At 44.1% G+C, this 27,145-nt stretch overlaps 1 protein-coding gene across 2 annotated transcripts in view; it reads left to right on the forward strand.

The window, feature by feature from the left end:
• Positions 1-27,145, forward strand: part of LOC108705063 (leucine-rich repeat-containing protein 4B-like) — an 84,270-nt gene that overhangs the window by 17,511 nt on the left and 39,614 nt on the right. Inside the window, exons 2-3 of one of the 2 annotated variants that reach the window (XM_041569942.1) lie at positions 1,615-1,722; positions 20,276-20,336. The gene's annotated coding sequence lies outside the window, so the exon portion shown is untranslated. The remainder of the gene's footprint in view (positions 1-1,614; positions 1,723-20,275; positions 20,337-27,145) is intronic. The other variant, XM_041569944.1, reaches the window with a different exon arrangement.

The following is a 27,145-nucleotide window of genomic DNA, read 5'->3' on the forward strand; positions in this document are numbered from 1 at the left end:
ACAACTACTGTTTTACTGGTGGTGTATGGTATTGAAGTTGCTGGGAGTTGCTTGTAACAATGAAGGTACTGGGAGTTGCACACTGCAGTGAAGGTGGTGAGAGTTGTAGGTGGTAGTGAAGATGCTGGGAGTTGTGCATGGCAGTGAATGTGTAGTTAGTTGCACATGTGAGGACGAGGCAAAGCTGAAAGAAAATGTCTATATGTAGAGCCAATATTCTTCCAGGGAATTAAAGTTGTGGAACAAATTGGACCCCTTCCATCTTGGAACTATGAGTTCTTCCCCTCCAAATCCAACAGTGGACCCAAAAAAAACAAATAAATCCTTCACTAAATGCCAGGTAAACTCCCAGCACCTTCACTGCCATGTCCAAGTTAGGTCAGTTAGGGGGAGATTTGGGGTGAGTGTTTATTTGTGCCCTGGGTACCCCTGGAACTATAGCAGGGTGACTGTTACCCCAATGTTTCTATATATCTGTAACCTTGTTATGAGCTAAGGGGGCCCAGTCTGAAGGTCAGTTAGGGGAGATTTGGGTGAGTGCTTATTTGTACCCTGGTACCCCTGGAACTATAGCAGGGTGACACCCCAATGTTTCTATATATCTGTAACCTTGTTATGAGCTAAGGGGGCCCAGTCTGAAGGTCAGTTAGGGGGAGATTTGGGGTGAGTGCTTATTTGTGCCCTGGGTACCCCTGGAACTATAGCAGGGTGACACCCCAATGTTTCTATATATCTGTAACCTTGTTATGAGCTAAGGGGGCCCAGTCTGAAGGTCAGTTAGGGGAGATTTGGGGTGAGTGTTTATTTGTGCCCTGGGTACCCCTGGAACTATAGCAGGGTGACACCCCAATGTTTCTATATATCTGTAACCTTGTTATGAGCTAAGGGGCCCAGTCTGAAGGTCAGTTAGGGGGAGATTTGGGGTGAGTGTTTATTTGTGCCCTGGGTACCCCTGGAACTATAGCAGGGTGACACCCCAATGTTTCTATATATCTGTAACCTTGTTATGAGCTAAGGGGGCCCAGTCTGAAGGTCAGTTAGGGGGAGATTTGGGGTGAGTGCTTATTTGTACCCTGGGTACCCCTGGAACTATAGCAGGGTGACACCCAATGTTTCTATATATCTGTAACCTTGTTATGAGCTAAGGGGGCCCGTCTGAAGGTCAGTTAGGGGGAGATTTGGGGTGAGTATTTATTTGTACCCTGGGTACCCCTGGAACTATAGCAGGGTGACACCCCAATGTTTCTATATATCTGTAACCTTGTTATGAGCTAAGGGGGCCCAGTCTGAAGGTCAGTTAGGGGGAGATTTGGGGTGAGTGTTTATTTATACCCTGGGTACCCCTGGAACTATAGCAGGGTGACACCCCAATGTTTCTATATATCTGTAACCTTGTTATGAGCTAAGGGGGCCCAGTCTGAAGGTCAGTTAGGGGGAGATTTGGGGTGAGTGTTTATTTGTGCCCTGGGTACCCCTTTAACTATAGAAGGGTGAAAATGAAAAGAATTAGGATTCAGAACAAAAGGTTGAAAACTTTGTTATTTAGGGGGGATTCCCGGGGCCCTGCTGTGCATGAATACAATACTATTTGTCTGTATATTTTCTATGGTGCAGATGCTGAGATTAAGGAAACAAATCGTCAGATCCAATTGGATGACCAAAACCTAACTCTGCGCTCAGTTCCAGGTTTGGCTGCACTACAATGGAGTTTTCATGAGAACGGTGAGAGGAATAACTGTATTTAATAGATTTGGTTTATTACACAAAGTAGCCGGGAGTAGCAGGGAGTAGCAGGGAGTTCCCGGGAGTAGCCGGGAGTAGCTGGGAGTAGCAGGGAGTAGCTGGGAGTAGCAGGGAGTGCAGAGGATCCGCACAAAATGTTATTTTTACTTACAAAGAAAATAGTGGTAGTTGGGAGGGGCTTGTGGTGTGATGTCATCACTGTGTCATTATATCGGTATTGTATAGAATTTCCATCGTTAATACACACATTTAATGATTATAATATTTTATTAATGACTCATTATCATCACAATGTAAAGCTCAGGCAGCCACATTACTCACTCTTACTCTTGTTCCGCCCCCCAAAAATCCATTGAAGCATTCTAGCCCCGCCCACTGCCTGATTCATAATGTCCCTGCCCCACCCACTGTAATGTGGGGGGAGGGCGAGTGTAAATTGCACCGTGGGGAGGTAAATATTAGCCCTTCCCCCCTGGGCACCTGCCTCTTCTGCCTCCCCGAGTTCTAGTCCTGGACTCCGGCCCCTCTATAAGAACTGGCCCATGGGTAAGAAATAAGCAGAATTAATAAGCCCCTTTATTACTTCCAGGTCTCGATGCCCTTGGGCCCCCCCATCACTGAGCGATTCCCTCTGCTCCATTTATTTTTATTGCTGATATTGATTCACCATATTGTACTTTTCTACTGAAATATTGACTTTCTGCTGATACTCTAGTACCCGGGACCCCTCTGTGTGGTGCATCACAATGTCACTGGTGCAGTCATTTTATTTATATTCTTATTATTATAATGATATATTTCTATTCCTTCTCTGTATATTTGTAGTTAGATTTGTGGCTGGAGCTGCCATACTGTAAATAGCAATCAGGTAAGATTTGGGGTGAATAGTGACTGGCTGTATGTTGGGGTGACTGTGTCAGGACATGAGAGACAGGAGTCGGGGTACAGTTTGAGGCTGGGGTGCAGTTCAGGAGCTGAGAGCTGGGATTGGGCACATGTGGAAATGGATAATAAACTCCTCCAGGAGAGAAGGAAATCAATAACAATATCACTGAGGGAAAACTCCACTTACTGGGCGCCCAGAGCAATTTCATGCTGCGTTAGTGTCGTAACAAAGAAATGTGCAATAAATGTGATTGTGTCTTTCTGTGTGTGGAACACTATGGGCCCCTCTGTATTTATCTATGATCTGCCAGTGCCCTGTCACTTCTATAGGAACCTCCAGAGCTGAGGGATAGAGATGTTACACCCCCTCCCAACCTGCACCCTCTAAACCTGGCAGCCCCCTCCCAACCTGCACCCAACCTGCTCCCTCCCAAACCCCCACCCTCCCAACCTGCACCCTCCCAATCTGCACCCTCCAAACCCAGCCCCCCCCCCCCTGCACCCAACTGGACCCAGTGAGTCACTGCTAAATATAGACCCACATGACAAAGAGGACAGAGGGCAGATCAGGTGTGACCTATAAATGTCGATTGTGGGAAGTGAAAATCGGCCATAGTCGGGCCGACCAAAGTGTCACTTGTACAGGACCCAGTAACAACATCATTACTCATCTCATCTCTAGTGAATTACTGACACTTATTGTACTTGTATTTTACCAACAACTAAAGGTCCATACTGTGAGCAGCACAGACATACACATCTTACATTTTAACTACTGTCTCCATCTTGCCCTACTGTCTCCATCTTGTCCTACTGTCTCATCTTGCCCTACTGTCTCCATCTTGCCCTACTGTCTCCATCTTGTCCTACTGTCTCATCTTGTCCTACTGTCTCCATCTTGTCCTACTGTCTCCATCTTGTCCTACTGTCTCCCTCTTGTCCTACTGTCTCCCTCTTGTCCTACTGTCTCCATCTTGTCCTACTGTCTCCATCTTGTCCTACTGTCTCCATCTTGCCCTACTGTCTCCATCTTGCCCTACTGTCTCCATCTTGTCCTACTGTCTCATCTTGCCCTACTGTCTCCATCTTGCCCTACTGTCTCCATCTTGTCCTACTGTCTCATCTTGTCCTACTGTCTCCATCTTGTCCTACTGTCTCCATCTTGTCCTACTGTCTCCCTCTTGTCCTACTGTCTCCCTCTTGTCCTACTGTCTCCATCTTGTCCTACTGTCTCCATCTTGTCCTACTGTCTCCATCTTGCCCTACTGTCTCCATCTTGTCCTACTGTCTCCATCTTGCCCTACTGTCTCCATCTTGCCCTACTGTCTCCATCTTGCCCTACTGTCTCCATCTTGTCCTACTGTCTCCATCTTGTCTTACTGTCTCCATCTTGCCCTACTGTCTCCATCTTGTCCTACTGTCTCCATCTTGTCCTACTGTCTCCATCTTGCCCTACTGTCTCCATCTTGCCCTACTGTCTCCATCTTGCCCTACTGTCTCCATCTTGTCCTACTGTCTCCATCTTGCCCTACTGTCTCCATCTTGTCCTACTGTCTCATCTTGTCCTACTGTCTCCATCTTGTCCTACTGTCTCCATCTTGTCCTACTGTCTCCCTCTTGTCCTACTGTCTCCCTCTTGTCCTACTGTCTCCATCTTGTCCTACTGTCTCCATCTTGTCCTACTGTCTCCATCTTGCCCTACTGTCTCCATCTTGTCCTACTGTCTCCATCTTGCCCTACTGTCTCCATCTTGCCCTACTGTCTCCATCTTGCCCTACTGTCTCCATCTTGTCCTACTGTCTCCATCTTGTCTTACTGTCTCCATCTTGCCCTACTGTCTCCATCTTGTCCTACTGTCTCCATCTTGTCCTACTGTCTCCATCTTGCCCTACTGTCTCCATCTTGCCCTACTGTCTCCATCTTGTCCTACTGTTTCCATCTTGTCCTACTGTTTCCATCTTGTCCTACTGTCTCCATCTTGCCCTACTGTCTCCATCTTGTCCTACTGTCTCCATCTTGTCCTACTGTCTCCATCTTGTCCTTCTGTCTCCATCTTGTCCTACTGTCTCCATCTTGTCCTACTGTCTCCATCTTGTCCTACTGTCTCCATCTTGTCCTACTGTCTCCATCTTATCCTACTGTCTCCATCTTGTCCTACTGTATCCATCTTGTTCTACTTTCTGCATGTTTTCCTCTTGTGCTTTGTACTAATAACTGTGCCTTTAGCTCCTCCTAAACTTGTCAGTCTGGCATTGGGTGACTATTCTCTTTAAATAAATATGTGTGAGGTCATCTACTTTATGTTGGCAATATGCTGCTGTTATATACTGTATATATATATTGTATATATATATATATATATATAAAATACACAATATCCTGTAAATTATATCGTAATAAACAGTGCTTAGTGATGTCATCAGTTACAATCAGAGCTGAGCGATGTCATTTCTGTCACATGACTCCCTGAAACTTGTGTATTATAATAAATAAAGTTCCCCCTGTTGCCAAATATAAGGATATTAGAAGTCACCTCGGAGTTCCATGACCTGGATAAAAACACTCGACTTCATACTTTTATCTGGTCATATAAGTCCTCGGTATATATACAACTTTATTTACTGTATATTAAATCATTTTTCTCTTGTTTATACAAAGCTAATTAATTGGTTAGAGAGAACCCGTGGCTTTTACCCTTCCAATAAACCCCTGATCCCCATAATTTAGCTAGAGACTCGCACATAATAGTGGGGTGAGGGGAGATTGGAGGAAACGAGCAGAGATGACACGGGGAGAAGTTACTCTGAGATTTACTCCATTTTATCAATTTTGGGGGAAATTTTGTTTAAAAATGTTATCTTTCATCTCTGTTTAATTTAAACCAGTTTACACCAGTTCACTCCAAATAATGTTATTCCCACTTTTCCTGTGATGTTTCTGTGTTTCCCCAAGTTAATGTGGCGTTTGCGTGAGTCCCTGAGACGCTGGGGGTTTCGGGGCAGATGGGGCAGTGGGAGGAATAGTGAATAAAAGTGAAACGGAATCATTGAGTGAATATTGTGCAAATTGTGGTTCCCAATGAGAAAGTCCCATTTATATGCCTGACGTTTGTGTTCCAGACGGTGAGAACCAGACAAGGGGCAGTTTAGGGGAATTTTGGCTGAATATTTGCCCCTCTGTCCCATTTGCCACATTCCTGTGTAAGTTTTGAGGGGCCCCAACTGAGAATGTAGCGGTTCCACTGGGCCCTGGTAATTGTTCTGGTGGCCCCCTGGGCTTGAGTGTTGCTGCAGGGAGAGTCCATTGATATTCCCCTCACACGTCTCCTCTCAGGCAACAGCAGCTGCTCCGAGCTCCCCCTCCCGCACCCCCCGTCCCCCTGTTCTATTGATTAACATTGATCTTCCCATTGACATTCAGCTCGGCCACTGCAGTCCTGAGACACTGGGGCCTTGAGACGCCTGCAGTTATTAATGGGGTGCTGGAGGTCCCCCCGTGGCTCATCATGTACATTGGGTGGGAGGCAAGGTGTTTGGTTAATACCCCCAGTGGGGTTAATGTGCAGCCCCAGGAGCTTCTCAATGACACTAATTGTCTCACTAATTGACTGGGAATGAGTTTATTGTGAATTTCACTAATAGGAGACCATTCCATCCACAGAGCTGCTCTAATTGTCATATAGCCACAAATGCCCAGCCCCCTCATGAACCCCCTGCACCCAGCAATAAGATCATTTAGGCCACCACCCCCTTATCCACCCACCCACCGTGTCCCCCAACAGCCAATCAAAAATCTGTATCTGAAGTGGATACTCAATATCTAGTGGCACCTGATACACTGGGGCAGCAACATGGCAGCACCAGCATTGGGGGATCTCTGAGACAGAAGAGACTAAACCAGCAGAGATTGTTACTCCCCCATCACCCCCCAATCAGAGGGGTTCAGGGGTATCTGTTCTTTTCCCCCCTGCAATCTGAGCCCTTGGGTTGAGCCTATCAGAGAGCGGCTTCCTCCCGGCATGTTTAACCAATAGGAAAGATATTTCATGTGATTGGTGAGAGGCTTGTCCTCTCTTCTCATTGGTTCTCCACAAAATTGGGTGTGTCCGATGTTTTCATTGGTTCTTTACTTAAATCCAAACTGCCCCACATTAACGGCCTCCGCAGGGGGCAGGGTTTGGTCTGTACACGCCCACATGGCGTTTGAGCAACAGCCAATGATCTCTTTTCACTTTCTGCCTCATCTGGTTCTTGTTTAGGGGGGACACGTTCAATGGATGGGCCCCAGGAATAGTCAGGGGGCAATAATTCTCTTGTTTTCGAGTTTCAGGAGATAATGTGATGGGAGGAAGGGGGAGCTTTTAGTTTTATGTCTAAAGAAGCCAAAAACCAGTGGGACAAGTCAGATTATAGAGAAGCAGCTGGAAGTAAATCAGGGCTGTCCAACCTTTTGGCTTCACTCGAAATACAAACACTGACGCTGATTTCTGATTTATTTGATTGTAACAATAAAAGAAAAAGGGATCATAAAGCCAGTGGGATTTTTCACATTGAGTTTGAGAAACGAATGGATCAATATCTGGTTTTCGTTGCAATTCTCAGTGAATTCTCAAGGTGATCATTTTACTCTTAGGGGGTTATTTAGAAAAGTCCGAATTTATCTCAATATTTCCTGCTACAAAACTTCAATCAAATCTAGTCAGGTGTTTTGCGCTTATTTATTATAATATTTTCCGAAATTTTGCATTGTGGGAAAAAAGCTGATTTTCACGATTTTTTCAGATTTTTCATCAGTTTTTCATGATATTTTCTGATTTTTCATCCGAAAACTCTTTTGCCTGAAAACGCCGAAAACTTTTGGGCATTGCACGAAACCCAGCGCACTTCAAATAATCATTGAGACTTCTCCTGCCATTGACGTATATGTAACCTCGACAGGTCTGAGATGCAGGATTTTCTGATTCTGACTTTTCCATCCTTGAGTTTTAATAAATTCCGAAATATTTTTTAAAAGTCCAATTTCATAAAAAAATTCTGAGTTTAGTAAATAAGCCCCCGTGTGTTATGCCGCTGAAGAACACTTACCTGCTTTTGTAAGTATCAGAACACTCACTTGTAATGGCTATTTCTGCTCGAGAAGCCACACACACCGCACACCCCATGTAAAATTGAAAGCCCACAATTAGCGAGCGCGTCATACGATCTGTGTGCGCGCGACATTGCAACATGACGTTTCCTGGATTGGCGGAAGTTCAAGCTGTGCCGCATTCATATCCATCCTGGGCCACATTCGGCTCTCAGGCCGTGGGTTGGACACCCCTGATCTAACCATCATCATCACATACAGCGCCGGATTCGCTGGGCGGGCGCCCCTAGGCTGTGTGCTCCGCGCGGTCCTAGCGACCGCCCACACTACCACACGCTGGCGCTTTGCACAGCACAGGCTCCCCACAGAGTGGCTGGGTGGCATGCCGCCCCCAAAAATGTGCCGCCCTAGGCCCGGGCCTATGTGGCCTCGCCACAAATCCGGGCCTGATCACATATCAATTCCCCCCTCCTGGACTATCAATTGCACATGTAGTGTTAATAGAGCAGCACTGATGGGGTTAATACAGCAAGGTAATACTGTTAGGGTTAATAGAATTGAGCAGCACTGATGGGGTTAATGATATAGCAGAGGTGATGGGGTTAATAAGGAAGTGCTGCTACAGGGCAGGGAAAGGGGCAGATTCAGGGGCGTCTGGGGTAGAATCGCTGGATATTTGGGGCAATTGATACAGTAATTAATGATTTAAGGGGACGGGGGTTCCTTCTGACCCAATTTCAGCCTGTTTTCCCTCTCTGTTCTAACACCCCCACGCGTTTCACTCGTTTGACTAATCCCAAGGAAACCAGGGCCACTGATTCTCCGGATTTGTCCGCGTGTGGGAGGAGATCACGGCTATTGTCAGTGTCTATTCATTTATCCCCCACACTGCGGGGGGCTTCCCTTTATTCTCCCCGTCTCATGGACACCGAGCTGGGGGTGGAATAGAAGGAGAAGTCAATAACAGTTCAATTGTAGCCTTACAGGGCAATCGGTTTTGGCTGCCTGGGGTCTGTGACCCCCATTTGAAAGCTAGAAACAGGCAGAAGGAGAAGAAGGCAAAAATAAATGAAGACCAATTGCAAAGCTGCTAGAGACAGGACATTCTAGAAGATGAGCAGGGCAGGTATTAGAGGGCTACAGGGAGTTGAGGTATCAGAGAGGTACAGGGAGTTGAGGTATCAGAGAGGTACAGGGAGTTGAGGTATCAGAGGGCTACAGGGAGTTGAGGTATCAGAGGGCTACAGGGAGTTGAGGTATCAGAGAGGTACAGGGAGTTGAGGTATCAGAGGGCTACAGGGAGTTGAGGTATCAGAGGGCTACAGGGAGTTGAGGTATCAGAGGGCTACAGGGAGTTGAGGTATCAGAGAGGTACAGGGAGTTGAGGTATCAGAGGGTACAGGGAGTTGTGCTATAGGGGCATCACAGGACTCCCACCCAAACTATATAGATATACTGTATATTCACTGTGTTCCACTGATTTCCAATCAAATACCTGGTGCCTCCTTAAATGTGAGGGATATCAGTCAATCCGGGGTCTAAACTAAATGGGGTGTATTATCTTTTTCCTGATAAATTGTAATTTATTTTAAAATCAGTCTCCCCAATATCTGCAGCACAAGGTGGAGCTGTTCTGTTTGTGTCTATGGGAAACACTGCAACTTGTTACTGCTATACACTGCAACTCACTGAATCATGTACAGGAGCCCCTGGCACTGGGCAGATAAATGATATTGTGGATAAGAACAGAATATAGTGAATAAAGTCCCCCCTCTTGTAAAATATAAGGATATTATAAGTCACACAGGAGTTTCATGATCATATAAAAGTACGAGGCCGAAGGCCGAGTTATACAAGTCATGCAACTCAGAGGTGACTTTTAGGGGCCGAATCACTAACTTCGAGTGAAGGATTCGAAGTAAAAAAACTTCAAATTTCGAAGTATTTTTTGGGCTACTTCAACCATCGAATGGGCTACTTCGACCTTCAACTACGACTACGACTTCGAAACGAAGGATTCGAAGTAAAAATCATTCGACTATTCGACCATTCGATAGTCTAAGTACTGTCTCTTTAAAAAAAACTTCGACCCCCTAGTTCGCCACCTAAAAGCTACCGAAGTCAATGTTAGTCTATGGGGAAGGTCCCCATAGGCTTGGCTAACTTTTTTTGATCGAAGGATATTCCTTCGATCGTTGGATTTAAATCCTTCGAATCGTTCAATTCGAAGGATTTAATCGTTCGATCGAAGGAATAATCCTTCGATCGTACGATCGCAGAATTTGCGCTAAATCCTTCGACTTCGATATTCGAAGTCAAAGGATTTCAATTCCTTGTCGAATATCGAGGGTTAATTAACCCTCGATATTCGACCCATAGTGAATCAGCCCCTTAATATCCTCATATTTTGCAACAAGGGGAACTTTATTTATTATAATACACAAGTTTTAGTGAGTCATGTGACAAAAAATTTATAAAAAAGTTTATAACTGATGACATCACTACTCACCGTTTATAATTGATGACATCACTAGTCACCGTTTAAAAGGATATAATTTACAAGATCAGAAATGACTGAATCTTGTCACATTAAAGGGCAAGAAAGTGTTTGTGCACAAAGAAAAACGGGTTCCAAACAGCAGAAAATGCAGCATCTGGATATAAAGCATTGAGTCTCAGCAAAGTGCCAGCTCAGCGGCCCAGTCTTATTACAATGCGCGGCTCAGTCTCACGTAAGTTGGGAAACTGTCGCCACAACTTGTACTCGGCTAAACATGAGCGTAGAAACATCTCATGCATTGCTGGTTCCAACTCCTGAACATGTTACAGTGGGAAAGGGGAGGAGTCTGTTGGTTAAACAAATTGTTCACCTTCCAACACTTTATTCTGTTCAGTTGGTTTCACTTCCCCAGAAATAAAGACTCGTCCCAATCACTTTCTATTTTCTATTTGTTTGTCTAATATTAAAGTGTAACGTTTCATGTTTCCCCTTATGTGAATGTGAAGCAGCTGTGGGAGGGGGGTCGGCGACCCTGTAACTGATCCATGAGTTGATCCATGTGTTTGTCCCTGCTGAGCAGAATCCCTGAGTGACATTAAAGGCAACTGTTAGACTTGATCCAATAGTTACACTTATATTCCCCATAGATCCTACGGAGAAATGGATCAACTAATGGATCACCCAATTGGAACCTGCAGCTCACACTCACACTCACACTCACACTCACCAACATTACATTTTACACTGACATTTTGGGAAAACTGTGAAAATGAAAAAAGGAAACCAATGGAAATCTGAAACTAACTGAAGTGAATAATGAGTTTGGAAGGTAAACTTTCCCTTTACATTCTTTGCAGCAGGAGTGATTGTAAGTGTCTGGGTGGCACCCGAATCTCTAATCACAAGACTAGTGACAGCCATCGCTGAAAAACTTGATAAAAATTCCCGAAAATGTCCTCATAACTGACCAAATGCAGTTTTTTCTCAACACAAAAGATCACAATTTCCCAGAGAAACAAAAGGAATAAATTCTAAGAATCCCATTGGCAAAACAATCCACGGCTCCTCCTTAAATACATTGTCCCGTTTGTCATTGAGGTGTAAGTAACACAAGTAATACATTGAGGTGTAAGTAACACAAGTAATACATTGAGGTGTAAGTAACACAAGTAATACATTGAGGTGTAAGTAACACAAGTAATACATTGAGGTGTAAGTAACACAAGTAATACATTGAGGTGTAAGTAACACAAGTAATACATTGAGGTGTAAGTAACACAAGTAATACATTGAGGTGTAAAAGTAACACAAGTAATACATTGAGGTGTAAGTAACACAAGTAATACATTGAGGTGTAAGTAACACAAGTAATACATTGAGGTGTAAGTAACACAAGTAATACATTGAGGTGTAAGTAACACAAGTAATACATTGAGGTGTAAGTAACACAAGTAATACATTGAGGTGTAAGTAACACAAGTAATACATTGAGGTGTAAGTAACACAAGTAATACATTGAGGTGTAAGTAACACAAGTAATACATTGAGGTGTAAAAGTAACACAAGTAATACATTGAGGTGTAAGTAACACAAGTAATACATTGAGGTGTAAGTAACACAAGTAATACATTGAGGTGTAAGTAACCCAAGTCATACATTGAGGTGTAAGTAACACAAGTAATACATTGAGGTGTAAGTAACACAAGTAATACATTGAGGTGTAAAAGTAACACAAGTAATACATTGAGGTGTAAGTAACACAAGTAATACATTGAGGTGTAAGTAACACAAGTAATACATTGAGGTGTAAGTAACACAAGTAATACATTGAGGTGTAAGTAACACAAGTAATACATTGAGGTGTAAGTAACACAAGTAATACATTGAGGTGTAAGTAACACAAGTAATACATTGAGGTGTAAGTAACACAAGTAATACATTGAGGTGTAAAAGTAACACAAGTAATACATTGAGGTGTAAGTAACACAAGTAATACATTGAGGTGTAAGTAACACAAGTAATACATTGAGGTGTAAGTAACACAAGTAATACATTGAGGTGTAAGTAACACAAGTAATACATTGAGGTGTAAGTAACACAAGTAATACATTGAGGTGTAAGTAACACAAGTAATACATTGAGGTGTAAGTAACACAAGTAATACATTGAGGTGTAAGTAACACAAGTAATACATTGAGGTGTAAAAGTAACACAAGTAATACATTGAGGTGTAAAAGTAACACAAGTAATACATTGAGGTGTAAGTAACACAAGTAATACATTGAGGTGTAAGTAACACAACTGTGTCTGTGTGTAGAGAAGCCAACAAGTACAGTAAGTACAGGGCACTGTGTAATCTCATCAATCACTACAAATATACAGTGTGTATATATATATATTTATATGTAATGTCTGAATACAGAACAGACAATGAATTGGATAAGGGGGAAGGTAAGTTGCTCATGGGCTTCAGTGAAAAGCTGTTGAAGTGACTGTATAAAAGTCTGAGTCACATGGGACGAGGCAGAGATTGTCATTTATACAGGGGTGTCACTGAACCCACAGAATATAAATAGAATAAAGGACAAGTAAACCAAACACATTCATTCAGATTTCCAGCAGAAAGTGATTTAACTCTGTGCTCTCTGGGTGTCAGTATGAGTGTCAGTATGGGTGTCAGTATGGGTGTCAGTATGGGTGTCAGTATGAGTGTCAGTATGGGTGTCAGTATGGGTGTCAGTATGGGTGTCAGTATGAGTGTCAGTATGGGTGTCAGTATGGGTGTGAATATGGGTGTGACTATGGGTGTCAGTGTGGGTGTCAGTATGAGTGTCAGTATGGGTGTGACTATGGGTGTCATTATGGGTGTCACTATGGGTGTGACTATGGGTGTCAGTATGGGTGTCAGTATGAGTGTCAGTGTGGGTGTCAGTATGGGTGTGACTATGGGTGTGACTATGGGTGTCAGTATGGGGTGTGAGTATGGGTGTGAGTATGGGTGTCAGTATGGGTGTGAGTATGGGTGTCAGTATGGGTGTGACTATGGGTGTCAGTATGGGTGTCAGTATGGGTGTCAGTATGGGTGTCAGTATGGGTGTGAGTATGGGTGTCAGTATGGGGTGTGAGTATGGGTGTCAGTATGGGTGTCAGTATGGGTGTGAGTATGGGTGTCAGTATGGGTGTCAGTATGGGTGTCAGTATGGGTGTCAGTATGGGTGTCAGTATGGGTGTGAGTATGGGTGTCAGTATGGGTGTCAGTATGGGTGTCAGTATGGGTGTGACTATGGGTGTCAGTATGGGTGTCAGTATGGGTGTGACTATGGGTGTCAGTTTGGGTGTCAGTATGAGTGTCAGTATGGGTGTCAGTATGGGTGTGACTATGGGTGTCAGTATGGGGTGTGAGTATGGGTGTGAGTATGGGTGTGAGTATGGGTGTCAGTATGGGTGTCAGTATGGGTGTCAGTATGGGTGTCAGTATGGGTGTCAGTATGGGTGTGACTATGGGTGTCAGTATGGGTGTCAGTATGGGTGTCAGTATGGGTGTCAGTATGGGTGTGACTATGGGTGTCAGTATGGGTGTCAGTATGGGTGTCAGTATGGGTGTCAGTATGGGTGTGAGTATGGGTGTCAGTATGGGTGTCAGTATGGGTGTCAGTATGGGTGTGACTATGGGTGTCAGTATGGGTGTCAGTATGGGTGTCAGTATGGGTGTCAGTATGGGTGTGACTATGGGTGTCAGTATGGGTGTCAGTATGGGTGTCAGTATGGGTGTCAGTATGGGTGTGACTATGGGTGTCAGTATGGGTGTCACTATGGGTGTGACTATGGGTGTCAGTTTGGGTGTCAGTATGAGTGTCAGTATGGGTGTCAGTTTGGGTGTCGGTATGGGTGTCAGTATGAGAACAATTGACTGATGCAGGAGGGCAGCCCATAATACACTGAGCTCTATCACTGCAATGCTGTAGCATAAATACTTGATTACTATGAAAGTGCTGCTGGGCCAGTGTTTATCAGTAGAAAGGCTGACAGTTGACTAGGGAAGGGGGTCACATGGATGTGTATGGGTGTCAGTATGGGTGTCAGTATGGGTGTCAGTATGGGTGTGACTATGGGTGTCAGTATGGGTGTGACTATGGGTGTCAGTTTGGGTGTCAGTATGAGTGTCAGTGTGGGTGTCAGTATGGGTGTCAGTATGGGTGTCAGTATGGGTGTGACTATGGGTGTCAGTATGGGGTGTGAGTATGGGTGTGAGTATGGGTGTCAGTATGGGTGTGAGTATGGGTGTCAGTATGGGTGTCAGTATGGGTGTCAGTATGGGTGTGACTATGTGTGTCAGTATGGGTGTCAGTATGGGTGTCAGTATGGGTGTGACTATGGGTGTCAGTATGGGTGTCAGTATGGGTGTGACTATGGGTGTCAGTTTGGGTGTCAGTATGAGTGTCAGTGTGGGTGTCAGTATGGGTGTCAGTATGGGTGTGACTATGGGTGTCAGTATGGGTGTCAGTATGGGTGTCAGTGTGGGTGTCAGTATGGGTGTCATTATGGGTGTGACTATGGGTGTCAGTATGGGTGTCAGTATGGGTGTGACTATGGGTGTCAGTATGGGTGTGAGTATGGGTGTCAGTATGGGTGTCAGTATGGGTGTCAGTATGGGTGTGACTATGTGTGTCAGTATGGGTGTCAGTATGGGTGTCAGTATGGGTGTGACTATGGGTGTCAGTATGGGTGTCAGTATGGGTGTGACTATGGGTGTCAGTTTGGGTGTCAGTATGAGTGTCAGTGTGGGTGTCAGTATGGGTGTCAGTATGGGTGTGACTATGGGTGTCAGTATGGGTGTCAGTATGGGTGTGACTATGGGTGTCAGTATGGGTGTCAGTATGGGTGTCAGTATGGGTGTCAGTATGGGTGTCAGTATGGGTGTGACTATGGGTGTCAGTATGGGTGTCACTATGGGTGTGACTATGGGTGTCAGTTTGGGTGTCAGTATGAGTGTCAGTATGGGTGTCAGTTTGGGTGTCGGTATGGGTGTCAGTATGAGAACAATTGACTGATGCAGGAGGGCAGCCCATAATACACTGAGCTCTATCACTGCAATGCTGTAGCATAAATACTTGATTATTATGAAAGTGCTGCTGGGCCAGTGTAGAAAGGCTGACAGTTGACTAGGGAAGGGGGTCACATGGATGTGCTACTCGCTGCCCCCCTATATTTCTGCTCCGTCTCTCTGAGCCCCAGTCCATTTCTGATTGTGCCCCCTGTCAGCTTCACCACTAGTATAACACCATGTATGTTGCAGGTGGGGAGCTCACCCCTTTTCTTTAAAGTGACCACCTGTGCCTCAATGTTTCGGGGGGATTAACCTGACGAAGGGCAGGAAGCATCGGTGAAAGGGTGAGAGGTGCGGTTCATCTACACACAGAGCTTCACCAGTAGGACATTGGCACAAATGTATCAGCTGCACCAGACACTGGGGCCTCACTATGGGAATGTTATTTCATTTCATTTATGGGGCTGTTTATTCTCTCAGTTGCCCATGTGACCCCGAATAAAAGCAGAACATTGGACTCAGCTTAAATGAACACACATATATATATATATATATATATAATTATAAGGGATGCAACGGATCTAGGAGTCGGGATATGGCCTGGAGTCTCTTTTACACCAGGATTTAGATTTGATGAAAATGAATTCAGCTGAATCCCAAAATAATGGGTCAGATTAGACATAGTGACACAGGAGGGTGAGACAGTGAGACAGTGAGACAGAGAGACAGGGAATGAGACAGACTGAGACAGTGAGACAGTGAGACAGAGAGACAGTGAGACAGTCAGACAGTCAGACAGTCAGACAGTGAGACAGTCAGACAGTGAGACAGTGAGACAGTGAGACAGGGAATGAGACAGACTGAGACAGTGAGACAGAGAGACAGTGAGACAGTGAGACAGTCAGACAGTCAGACAGTGAGACAGACAGTGAGACAGTGAGACAGTGAGACAGCAGAGAAGGAGCCATAAGGACAGACCGGGAGAGTCAGGAAGAAGTCGGGTCAAAACCAGGGAGTGAACAGAAGGGACAGGACCAGGGAACAGCAGGAATCAGATCCCCAAGGAACAAGCAGTTGGGATATAAGAGCGAAACTCTTGATTTGCATCAGATTCTGTTGGTCAGATTCAATTCAGTAACAACTCATGGACAAGATTCAATGTGAGATACAATTCACTTCCGAAAAACTTTCCTCACTGTTTATCACATGAAAAAAGCTGGAACTGAATTTGGAGAAAAGTTTTTACTCCTGGAATTATGGGGAGATGGAGGCTCAGATCTGTAACCAATTAGCAACTCACCACTCAGTGTAAAGCACAGCAGGGAGTAGTCAGTACGGGGAGTAGTCGATACAGAGAGTAGTCGATACGGGGAGTAGTCGGTACGGGGAGTAGTCGATACAGGGAGTAGTCGATACAGGGAGTAGTCGGTAAGGGGACTGGTCGGTACGGGTAGTAGTCAGTACAGGGACCCACATTACAACTACATAGTCTACGTGGGGCATTAGCAGCTCTGTGTAACCCTTTCCTCCCGTGGCTCTATTACTCCATTACCCATACATACCCCCAGCCAACAGGGAGACAATCTAATGGTTTCTGCTCCCCAGGGTCCCCCATTACCTGTACATTTATCATGAGTTACACATCCCCTCGTGCATCACAACCATTTGTCTAGTGAGTTCTTTGCAGAAAGGGTTAACAAACAGTGCAGAGTCATTGAGGCTGCTGAGCCAAACACTTAGCGGTCTAAAACAGCAAATATCACATAAACCTCAAATATAGCCTCAAAACCCTCCTGCACTGCTGCTCCCCCTGCACTGCTGCTTCCCGCTCCTGCACTACTTCTCCCCCTGCACTGCTACTCTCCCCTGCATTCTGCTCTCCCCTCCTGCACTGCTGCTCCCCTCTGCACTACTGCTCCCTCCCGCACTGCTGCTCTCCCCTCCTGCACTGCTGCTCCCCCCTCCTGCACTACTGCTCCCCCTGCACTGCTACTCTCCCCTGCATTCTGCTCTCCCCTCCTGCACTGCTGCTCCCCCTGCACTGCTGCTCCCCCCTCCTGCACTACTGCTCCCCCTGCACTGCTACTCTCCCCTGCACTGCTACTCTCCCCTGCATTCTGCTCTCCCCTCCTGCACTGCTGCTCCCCCCTCCTGCACTACTGCTCCCCCTGCACTGCTACTCTCCCCTGCATTCTGCTCTCCCCTCCTGCACTGCTGCTCCCCCTACACTGTTGCTCCCCCTGTACTGCTGCTCTCCCCTCCTGCATTGCTGCTCCCCCCTCCTGCACTGCTGCTCCCCCCTCCTGCACTGCTGTTCCATCTCCTGCACCCTCCGCAATGTATAAATGAAAGTAATTAGTGTTGATGTGAAATTGATTCCGAGAGCTTCACATTCATTTCATTTGGGACCAGTATTGATATTTGTGTCGCCCCCGTGTCCTCTCCATCTTCTCCCCCAGCCACTTGGCACCTTCACTAAGTGACAGCCCGGGGGGGTCTGGGGGGGCAGATGTGACCAAGCGCAACATTCTGGGCTTTGTTGCTGAGATAACTCTTTTACTTTCCCCTCCCCCCACAGCAAGATCCAATAAATCGCCCCCCCCAAAAAACCCTCTGTTCCCCATGTTTTACTCCCCCCCATGCTCCCCCAGAATTCTAGAGGGGTTGCCACCCCCATGTATAAAGACTGGACAAGATGCAGCAAGAAGTGCAACACGGGGGGGGCACATTTGATATTATTATATATTATATTATTTTCCATATAAATAATATTGGCACCCCCCCCCCACATACACTGATCACTTACCGACACAACACACTGTGGGGGGCACAGTGACACCCCTGAATCTCATGTACTAGTACTGGGGGTTCAGCTCCTAGTGACCCCCCCTATCAGCCCCACAACATCTTACTGTTTATATATATGGGCCGACAACATTGATTGTAAACTTTGTGCCCAACACACTCACACTGTCACTCACTCACACTCTCACTTACACTAACACTCACACTGCAGCCAATCAGTCTGTCTGAATTATATTGTACCATCTTCTATTTATATGCTGTCACTCACACTCACTCACAATCAGTCACACTCACACTCACTTACACTCACACTCTGAGTGAGATTTGGTCTCTGTGCCCCTAAACCCCGACTTCCCCCATTGAATTGTACAAATAGGAGTTTGATGTCACTTTGGGACAAGCTCCCCCAGGAGGCAGAGACTGAGGCTCCAGATAATTTAACCCCCATAAAACTACAATAAAATCTGCCCCAGCCCCCCCCCCGTTCCCTCAGACGAGTGATGGTGAGACTTGAGCCCCCCCTACACATAGTGACACATTAACCCTTTCACTGGAGGAGGCAGATTAACCCTGTGGGCCCCAGGCTGTGGGAAGACAAAGCTTCAGTAGGATTTAACCACTGCAGGGCCGACACATTCAGTCTCTCACTGTCAGTGTTTTATCCAACTCCCCGCACCTCTGTCCTATTAACCCCCTGCACCTCTTACATCACAGCTCTGCTAAGGTACCAATGAAATAAAAGCAGTTTAGCTTCCCCTTTGATAGGGACATGACTGTGATTAGGATGGACCCCCCCCCCAGCCTTGGGAGGAAGGATTAGTCCTTTGTACCTGCAGAGCTTGGAGACAATGTCCTTGAATGTACCAAGAGCGAGGGGGGGTTCATAATGATCCTTCAGTCTGAGGATCCATCACTGAGCAATAAATAGTAAATATAGTCTGGATTCTTGTCAATATTCCCAGGAGCTGATCCATTGTCTCCTCTCTATCCTGGGACACGGCCAGTCCTACATCATGAGGAGCCCCCCGCAGAGCCCCCACAACACAAAGCTCTACTGTGGGAACAATGGGAGTCATGTGACCTCATCCAAAATACAGAGACAAGTTGTGCCGACCCAACCCCCAAGGTTTCCTATAAAGGGGAACAGATGGGGGATTTGCCCTGGTGCCTCTCATTTAATACTGGGGGTCTGTTCCTCCTCTCTGACCCTCAGGGACCGGCCAGTCACAGCCTTGGGCATCTCAGGGCCTTTCCCAATGGATCGAGCTTTCCCATTAGCCGGAAGCACAAGACTCACTATTGGCTGTGGCTGAAATACTGGGCCCTCTGCTGATATGACTGACCAATCAGTTGGCAGGAGTTTCTTTGGATCAGAAGGGGGAGGAGCTTGGGACTGTTCCCCAAATGTGCAGAGTGACTCATATGACAGGGGTTGGAACATGGGATGAAGTGGAGGGTCCCAGGGATAATGGCAAGTAAGATGGTACCACGTTATGGGAAATAAAGAGAATTCAGCCTGTCGCTGGGAGGTCAGCAGGATCAACTGGGGGGCCCGGGGCTGCTGTCTCAGAGCCCACCTCCGCCACAAAAACCCCTCTGGACCCCCGCCATTTAGCCCATGCACATACATTGTTTTGCTGCAACTGGGGCCAGACAGGGTGGTCGGGGGCAGTGAGAAGGGAGTAGGTCTGGGCTGTCGGGGCCCATCAGCTTTTACTGCCCAGTCTGACCCTGGAGGTCGGGGAATTCTCAAATCTCATTATCTACAGTTTCCGGACATTTAGAAGAAGTTCAAGCAAGTGCAACGTGACTTATACCCAGAACCAACCCCCACATTTGAATGCAGATTAGAGACCATCTTGATTGTGGGGCTCAAGGTGCCTCTGGGACTTTAGGAGACCCTGTGTGATGTCTGCACCCCATGAATCACATGACTGGGAGCACCAGGAATATTTCCCATTCACATTTACAATAATTCAATTCTCAGCGAGAGCAGCGCTGGTGCCCGGGTACATGTACGACGCTGGGGGACTTGCCTTTGTTACATGTACAATTGGAATTTCCAGAATTCCTATGGAAATGCAAAAAAAAATATTCCTGCTAAGATTTTGTGGGGGAGGGGTGAATGCAAATTCACAGGAGAAATTTCCATAGGGAATTGTGCTCTAGTAATATTGTCTAATTCCTGAATATTTCTTCTCCCTTTTCAGCCTGAATTGTGTCACTTTTCCTCTGCTCTCGGACATCTGATTTATATGGGAATTGGGAGAGGTGAGTTTCTGGCCCCAGGGCCACTTTCTTTTCATTTGCTTATTAAAAACAGTTAATTGCACTTAATTAGCAGCTGGTTTCCTTGCTGTGTATTGGGCAGTTCTGATGGGTCAGTCTCAGAGGTGGAAGGAGAGGGGAAGGGGGAATGTGCACAGTGGGGGGCCCAGTACAGGATTGTGTATTATAATGTTCTTATTGGGAGGAAATTGAACCCCCTCTTACAGTCCAAAATACCCGTCTGGTTTTCAGAGGTCTGTCTGATTCTGATTGACTGGAAATTCAGCCAACCCCTTCCTGCTATAGCAGAGCCTCACCAATTACCATTGGCCTTGACATCAGATCCAGTTCAGGGGAGACGGGAAACGCATGAATTGTCAAATAAAGCTTTACCCTTGTAATTCAGTAAAGTCCTCTGTGGAACAGTAGGGGTTAATGCTTCCTGCAGCCGACTCCCCCCCAGTTCTTACTTCCTGTTTCCTCTCTCAAATACAGGGACCCGCCATCTTGGCAAAGTCCCTCCTACAAGTAAAACATCCATTAAATCCCCACAGTACAAATTAAAAGATGAACGGCAAGATCATTGGTTGATTTGGTTACTAATATGGTGGCCCATAATAGCCAGTATAGGCCTAGATTTATTCTTTCACCAGAGCCAGGCCTCCTCAATGGTGGTGGAATAGGTACTCCAATTGGGGGTCTTGTAGCAGAGGAAGGGCCCAGAGAGGCACTGTTGTTATATGGACAGACTCAAACAGGGTGGGACTTGCAGGGCAGGGGGTGGGGTATTTGGAAGATGTGGCTAGGGTGAGCCCCATTATTACTGGTGGTGGAAGCAGGATCTATATTTAGCCATGATGAATAATGATCAATGCCAGGAGTGATGAAGGGACTCCTTGAAGACTTCCTTGACTGCAGGGGCAAGGGTAACATGGGACAACCTTCAACCGACTGTAAATAGCCAACTGAAACATGTTACTCTTGGTGTTCAACCCTTTGGGGAGGTTTGGTGACACCCAGTGATACAGATCTCACATCAGACATCTGATCTATGTGATATTTTGGAACCATAAGATCCCTAGGAGAGCCAGTGTATTAGGGTGAATCATGGGCTGAATCTGCCTCACAGCCAATTAGATGCCCTTGAACACGTTCCAATCACCATCATCCAAGCTCGGACCCTAGCAATGCCCACCCAAATACTTCAGATTTGAAACCCCCTCTTTCCAAATTGGCACACCTACCCCAGGGATTGGCTGAACCCCCTTATTGCTGAGTTAAGAATTATTGGTTGAGGTCTATAGCAGACTTTGTCTTTCAGAAATCGCTATATTTATTTGGATTGTCAGCCATGTATAACAGTACAGCCAGATCAGTTAATGGGAACAAGTGGATCTAGTGATCTGTAATGAGCCAGAACTTATAGCAAATGTGCAAGTCATTGAACCCCTGGGTAATAGTGACCATAATGTTATATCATTTAATGATCTCATACACTGGGGCAACAAAACCCCTGAATTTCAGAAAAGCTAATTTTAATGCCATTAGAGCTGCCATCCAGAGCATTTATTGGGGCATTATGTTTTCTGCTGAAAACACAGAAATGGTTCTCATTTAAAATGAAAAGAAGCTGCATTTAATTAATATAAATATTATAATAAATGTTGTAAAACAGCAATCCATAAGGCAAAGATAGGAAATGAGGATCTCATTGTGACTGAGGCTAAGACTAACCCTGAAAAGTTTTTAAGTATATTAATAGTAAAACTATGCGGGTTCAAGCCCCAGTCAAGTCAGTGTTTTTTATGCAAAGTTAATAGTGAACAGGCCCTCATTTTCTCAGACTTGATTTCATCTGGAAAAGTAACTACAGTATGGATTGGAGGAAAGTTCATGTCATTCCAATATTAAAAGAGGGATTATAGACTGTGCAGACCAAGTAAATTGAAGGCTTGTTAAGGAATCAATGTGGATTGTGCCAAAGCGTTTGATACCGTGTCCCACAATAACTTCTTTCTAAACTAAGAGCTGTTGAGTAATGTTGTTTGTTCATAGATACAGGATCGAGTACAGAGGGGGGGGGGGGGGTCACTGGTACAGTCTCTGCTTGGAGTAGGGTTCTTAATGGGGTCCCTCAGGGTTCTGTATAAGGGACACTTTAACATTTTTTTTCAAAATGATTTATATTTCAACAATTCTTGTACGATGTGTAAGATCTCCATAAGGTTATTTATTATCTCTTGTTTCCATCAGCAGAGCTACATTCACATTAATCACATTGCAAGTGAAGCCACTTTTATTCATGACATGTGGGGCACTAAAAGTCTGTATCTTTGTTTCCTGATGGCACAAAACTGCAGCAAATGAATTCCATCCAGAATGTGGCAACTTACAGCAGGACCTGGGCAAGCTGGCAGTAGTGGGTGCAGATGAGATTTAATGTGGATAAATGTAAAGTCCTGCACCTGGGAATTAATCATAAGTGGGAGCCACTTGTACCTTTAATAAGCAATGCAGATATAGGCTACAGGAAATTATAGAATTGGATTTGAAAGAAGCAAATATAGGCCAACTAAGCTGATAAAGGGAATGGAAGGGATCAGTTACGGGGAAAGACAAGTTGTGATTGTTACACTGGAGAAGAGACAGTTAATGGGGATATGATCACTATATATAAATATATAAAGGGATATGATCACTATATATAAATATATAAGGGGGATATGATCACTATATATAAATATATAAGGGGGATATGATCACTATATATAAATATATAAGGGGATATGATCACTAGATATAAATATATAAGGGGATATGATCACTATATATAAATATATAAGGGGATATGATCACTAGATATAAATATATAAGGGAATATGATCACTATATATAAATATATAAGGGGGATATGATCACTATATATAAATATATAAGGGGATATGATCACTATATATAAATATATAAGGGGATATGATCACTATATATAAATATATAAGGGGGATATGATCACTATATATAAATATAAAGGGGATATGATCACTATATATAAATATATAAGAGGATATGATCACTATATATAAATATATAAGGGGATATGATCACTATATATAAATATATAAGGGGGATATGATCACTATATATAAATATATAAGGGGATATGATCACTATATATAAATATATAAGGGGATATGATCACTATATATAAATATATAAGGGGGATATGATCACTATATATAAATATAAAAGGGGATATGATCACTATATATAAATATATAAGAGGATATGATCACTAGATATAAATATATAAGGGGGATATGATCACTATATATAAATATATAAGGGGGATATGATCACTATATATAAATATATAAGGGGATATGATCACTAGATATAAATATATAAGGGGATATGATCACTATATATAAATATATAAGGGGATATGATCACTAGATATAAATATATAAGGGAATATGATCACTATATATAAATATATAAGGGGGATATGATCACTATATATAAATATATAAGGGGATATGATCACTATATATAAATATATAAGGGGATATGATCACTATATATAAATATATAAGGGGGATATGATCACTATATATAAATATAAAAGGGGATATGATCACTATATATAAATATATAAGAGGATATGATCACTATATATAAATATATAAGGGGATATGATCACTATATATAAATATATAAGGGGATATGATCACTATATATAAATATATAAGGGGATATGATCACTATATATAAATATATAAGGGATATGATCACTATATATAAATATATAAGGGGGATATGATCAATATATATAAATATATAAGGGGATATGATCACTATATATAAATATATAAGGGGATATGATCACTATATATAAATATATAAGAGGGATATGATCACTATATATAAATATATAAGGGGGATATGATCACTATATATAAATATATAAGGGGGATATGATCACTATATATAAATATATAAAGGGGATATCATCACTATATATAAATATATAAGGGGATATGATCACTATATATAAATATATAAGGGACAGTAATGAAATAGAGAAAGTACAGAGAAGAGGGACTAAGCTGATAAAGAGAATGGAAGGGATCAGTTATGGGGAAAGACTGGCCAACCAAGCACCCACTTTACTGTGTAAGTTGGGAGTTGTTGGGTGGGTGCAGAGAAGATGTGTAGGTGACAGAAAGGATAATCATTAGGTGCATTTATATTAATTCCACTTTCCAAATCTCAGCTCAGGGGCCGCTCTGAACCCCAGAAGTGGGCGCATAATGTAGAAGGATAGAGAGAATTGAAGCCAGTGAAGGGGAATATTTAAGAGCTGCTTATTTGCTGATAATGTAGTTGTGAGCAGTACAAATCTCACATTAGCCCCTAAGCCTCTTCAAATTAATTTCTCAATTGGAATATGTGTCGGCCTTGTGCATGTTAATCTCAGGGAGTCAGACACACGGCACATCTCCCCCCCTGACAGTCATTAGGGGGAACGGCTGTATTTATTAAGAGAGCTGCTAATATCTATAGGGATTGGGATGGGCACAATGATCAGGACGATGGGAATGAGTTGCCGGTAGGACAAGAACATGATGTGAAGGTGCCAGTCCAATGTTAATGTTCCTGACCTGACGTTAGAAGAACATTGGCCCAACATGTCAATACCCAGTCTCACAGGAGACACATAAAAGGCTGTGCCCATGCGGGATTGTCATTATTCACATTTACCTGGATTTAACATAACATCCAATCAGAGGTGAGCATTTAGTTATTTAATATTCCAGTGATTTCTGTAGGTTACTGATCTGGGCCCTTCTCCTGTCTGTCCATATATTAGAGCCGGGCCTGTAGGTGGAATGGGCCCCACTTGCTGCCACTGTATTTGCACCCTCTGCTCCCCATAGTTACCCTGCCCAATTTGTGAAGAATAAGGTGCCCAGTGTAACACACATCTAATGTTCAAATCCACTGGATCTTCAATGATCCCTGGAAACGAGAGAATTCCCCAGCAATGTCTGGTGTGTCCCCAAGCACCAGTCACTCTGGAAAGGGATAATTCTGCTGATTCTATTTCCCTTGTGTTAATGTGAGGTTTTCTACATGGGCCATTACCAGTGTTGTGTAAAGGGGAAGTAAAACCCTCAGGACAAGACCTTATTTGCCCTTGATGCTGCTGACTGGCATTGCTTGCTACAGACAAGTTTATTATCTACAAGGACTCCAAGCTCCGTCTCCATTATGGATTTGCCTAGTGCAGTCCCATTAAGGGTATAAGTGGATATTGTTACATCCCAGGTGCAGGACTTTACATTTATCAACATTGAATCTCATTTGCCACTTAGCTGCCCAGATTGCCAGTTAGTCAAGATCCTGTTGCAAGTGCCACATCCTGGATGGAATTAATTGGGCTGATAGTTTTGTCTCATCTGCAAACACTGATACATTACTTACAATCCCCTCCCCTAAGTCATTAATGAACAAGTTAAATAAAAGTGGCCCCAATACTGAGCCCTGAGGGACCCCACTAAGAACCTTACTCCAAGTAGAGAATGTCCCATTAACAACCACCCTCTGTACCCGATCCTGTAGCCAGTTTCCTATCCATGTGCAAACGACTTCATTAAGCCCAACAGACCTTAGTTTAGAAAGCAGTTGTTTGTGGGGCACAGTATCAAACACTTTGGCAAAATCCAAATCGCTCCCCCCTGTCCATCTCCTGCACCTTCACTGTCTGACTGCTGCACCCCACTGTCCAGCTTCCTACATTATCAATAGTATACGTCTGTTTATAATGGGATTCTCTGAAACAGAATCTGGAATGTGACAAACATTGAAATAACTGGCAGCTAGTGATGTGCACAATTAGGGATACGTGACTTTGTGGCACTTCCCTTAGTGGAAAAGTTCACAAAACTGCTGAAATGCATTGAGTTGAGTTGAATGGGAAGTGTCACTGTGGTTAAGGCATAAACGTTGTTCAACACTGCGATACAACTGCTCCTCATACAAACCTTCTTGTCAGTTTCTTACAAACACAGTAGCAAACAGGGGGTTAATCAGGGGAAGTTTATGTAACACCTTCAGGTACTGCAGTTTTATGAAAATAATACAAAAGATTAAAACTTTCATTTTTATTTTCAACACAGACATTTATTAAGAATTGAAAAGCAAAAGAAGCAGAAGAAGTTATTGGGCAGGAGAGTATGGGGCGTAGTCCCCCAATTTAGACTATAAACATAGAATTTTTGTGTTATCATTGGGTTTTACTAAATAAAGAGATAAAATGCCATATAGTCTCCAGTGTTATGGTTCTGTTACACCAATGATATGACATTTGGGGACAGCGATGGGATTCACAACATTAGATTACATTAGACCAGTGATCCCCAACCAGTAGCTTGTGAGTAACATGTTGCTCTCCAACCCCTTGGATGTTGCTTCCAGTGGCCTCAAAGCAGGTGATTATTTTTGAATTCCAGGGTTGGAGGCAAGTTTTGGTTGTATCAAAACCAGGTGTACTGCCAAAAAGAGCTTCATTGTAGGTTGCCAATCCACATAGGGGCTACGAAATGGCCAATCACAGCCCTTATTTGGCACCCAAAGGGACTTTTTAATGTTTGTGTTGCTCCCCAACTCTTTTTACATTTGAATGTGGCTCACGGTTCAAAAAGGTTGGGGACCCCTGCATTAGATTGTCACAAGCTCAGTACAATGCAAGGGGTGAGAATTGGCCAAGCTACGTCTGTCTGTCTGTCCTGCAGGATTAACTCTCCTCCTGG

The sequence above is a fragment of the Xenopus laevis genome, chromosome 7L (assembly GCF_017654675.1).
Source record: "Xenopus laevis strain J_2021 chromosome 7L, Xenopus_laevis_v10.1, whole genome shotgun sequence".
Lineage (NCBI taxonomy): Eukaryota > Metazoa > Chordata > Amphibia > Anura > Pipidae > Xenopus > Xenopus laevis.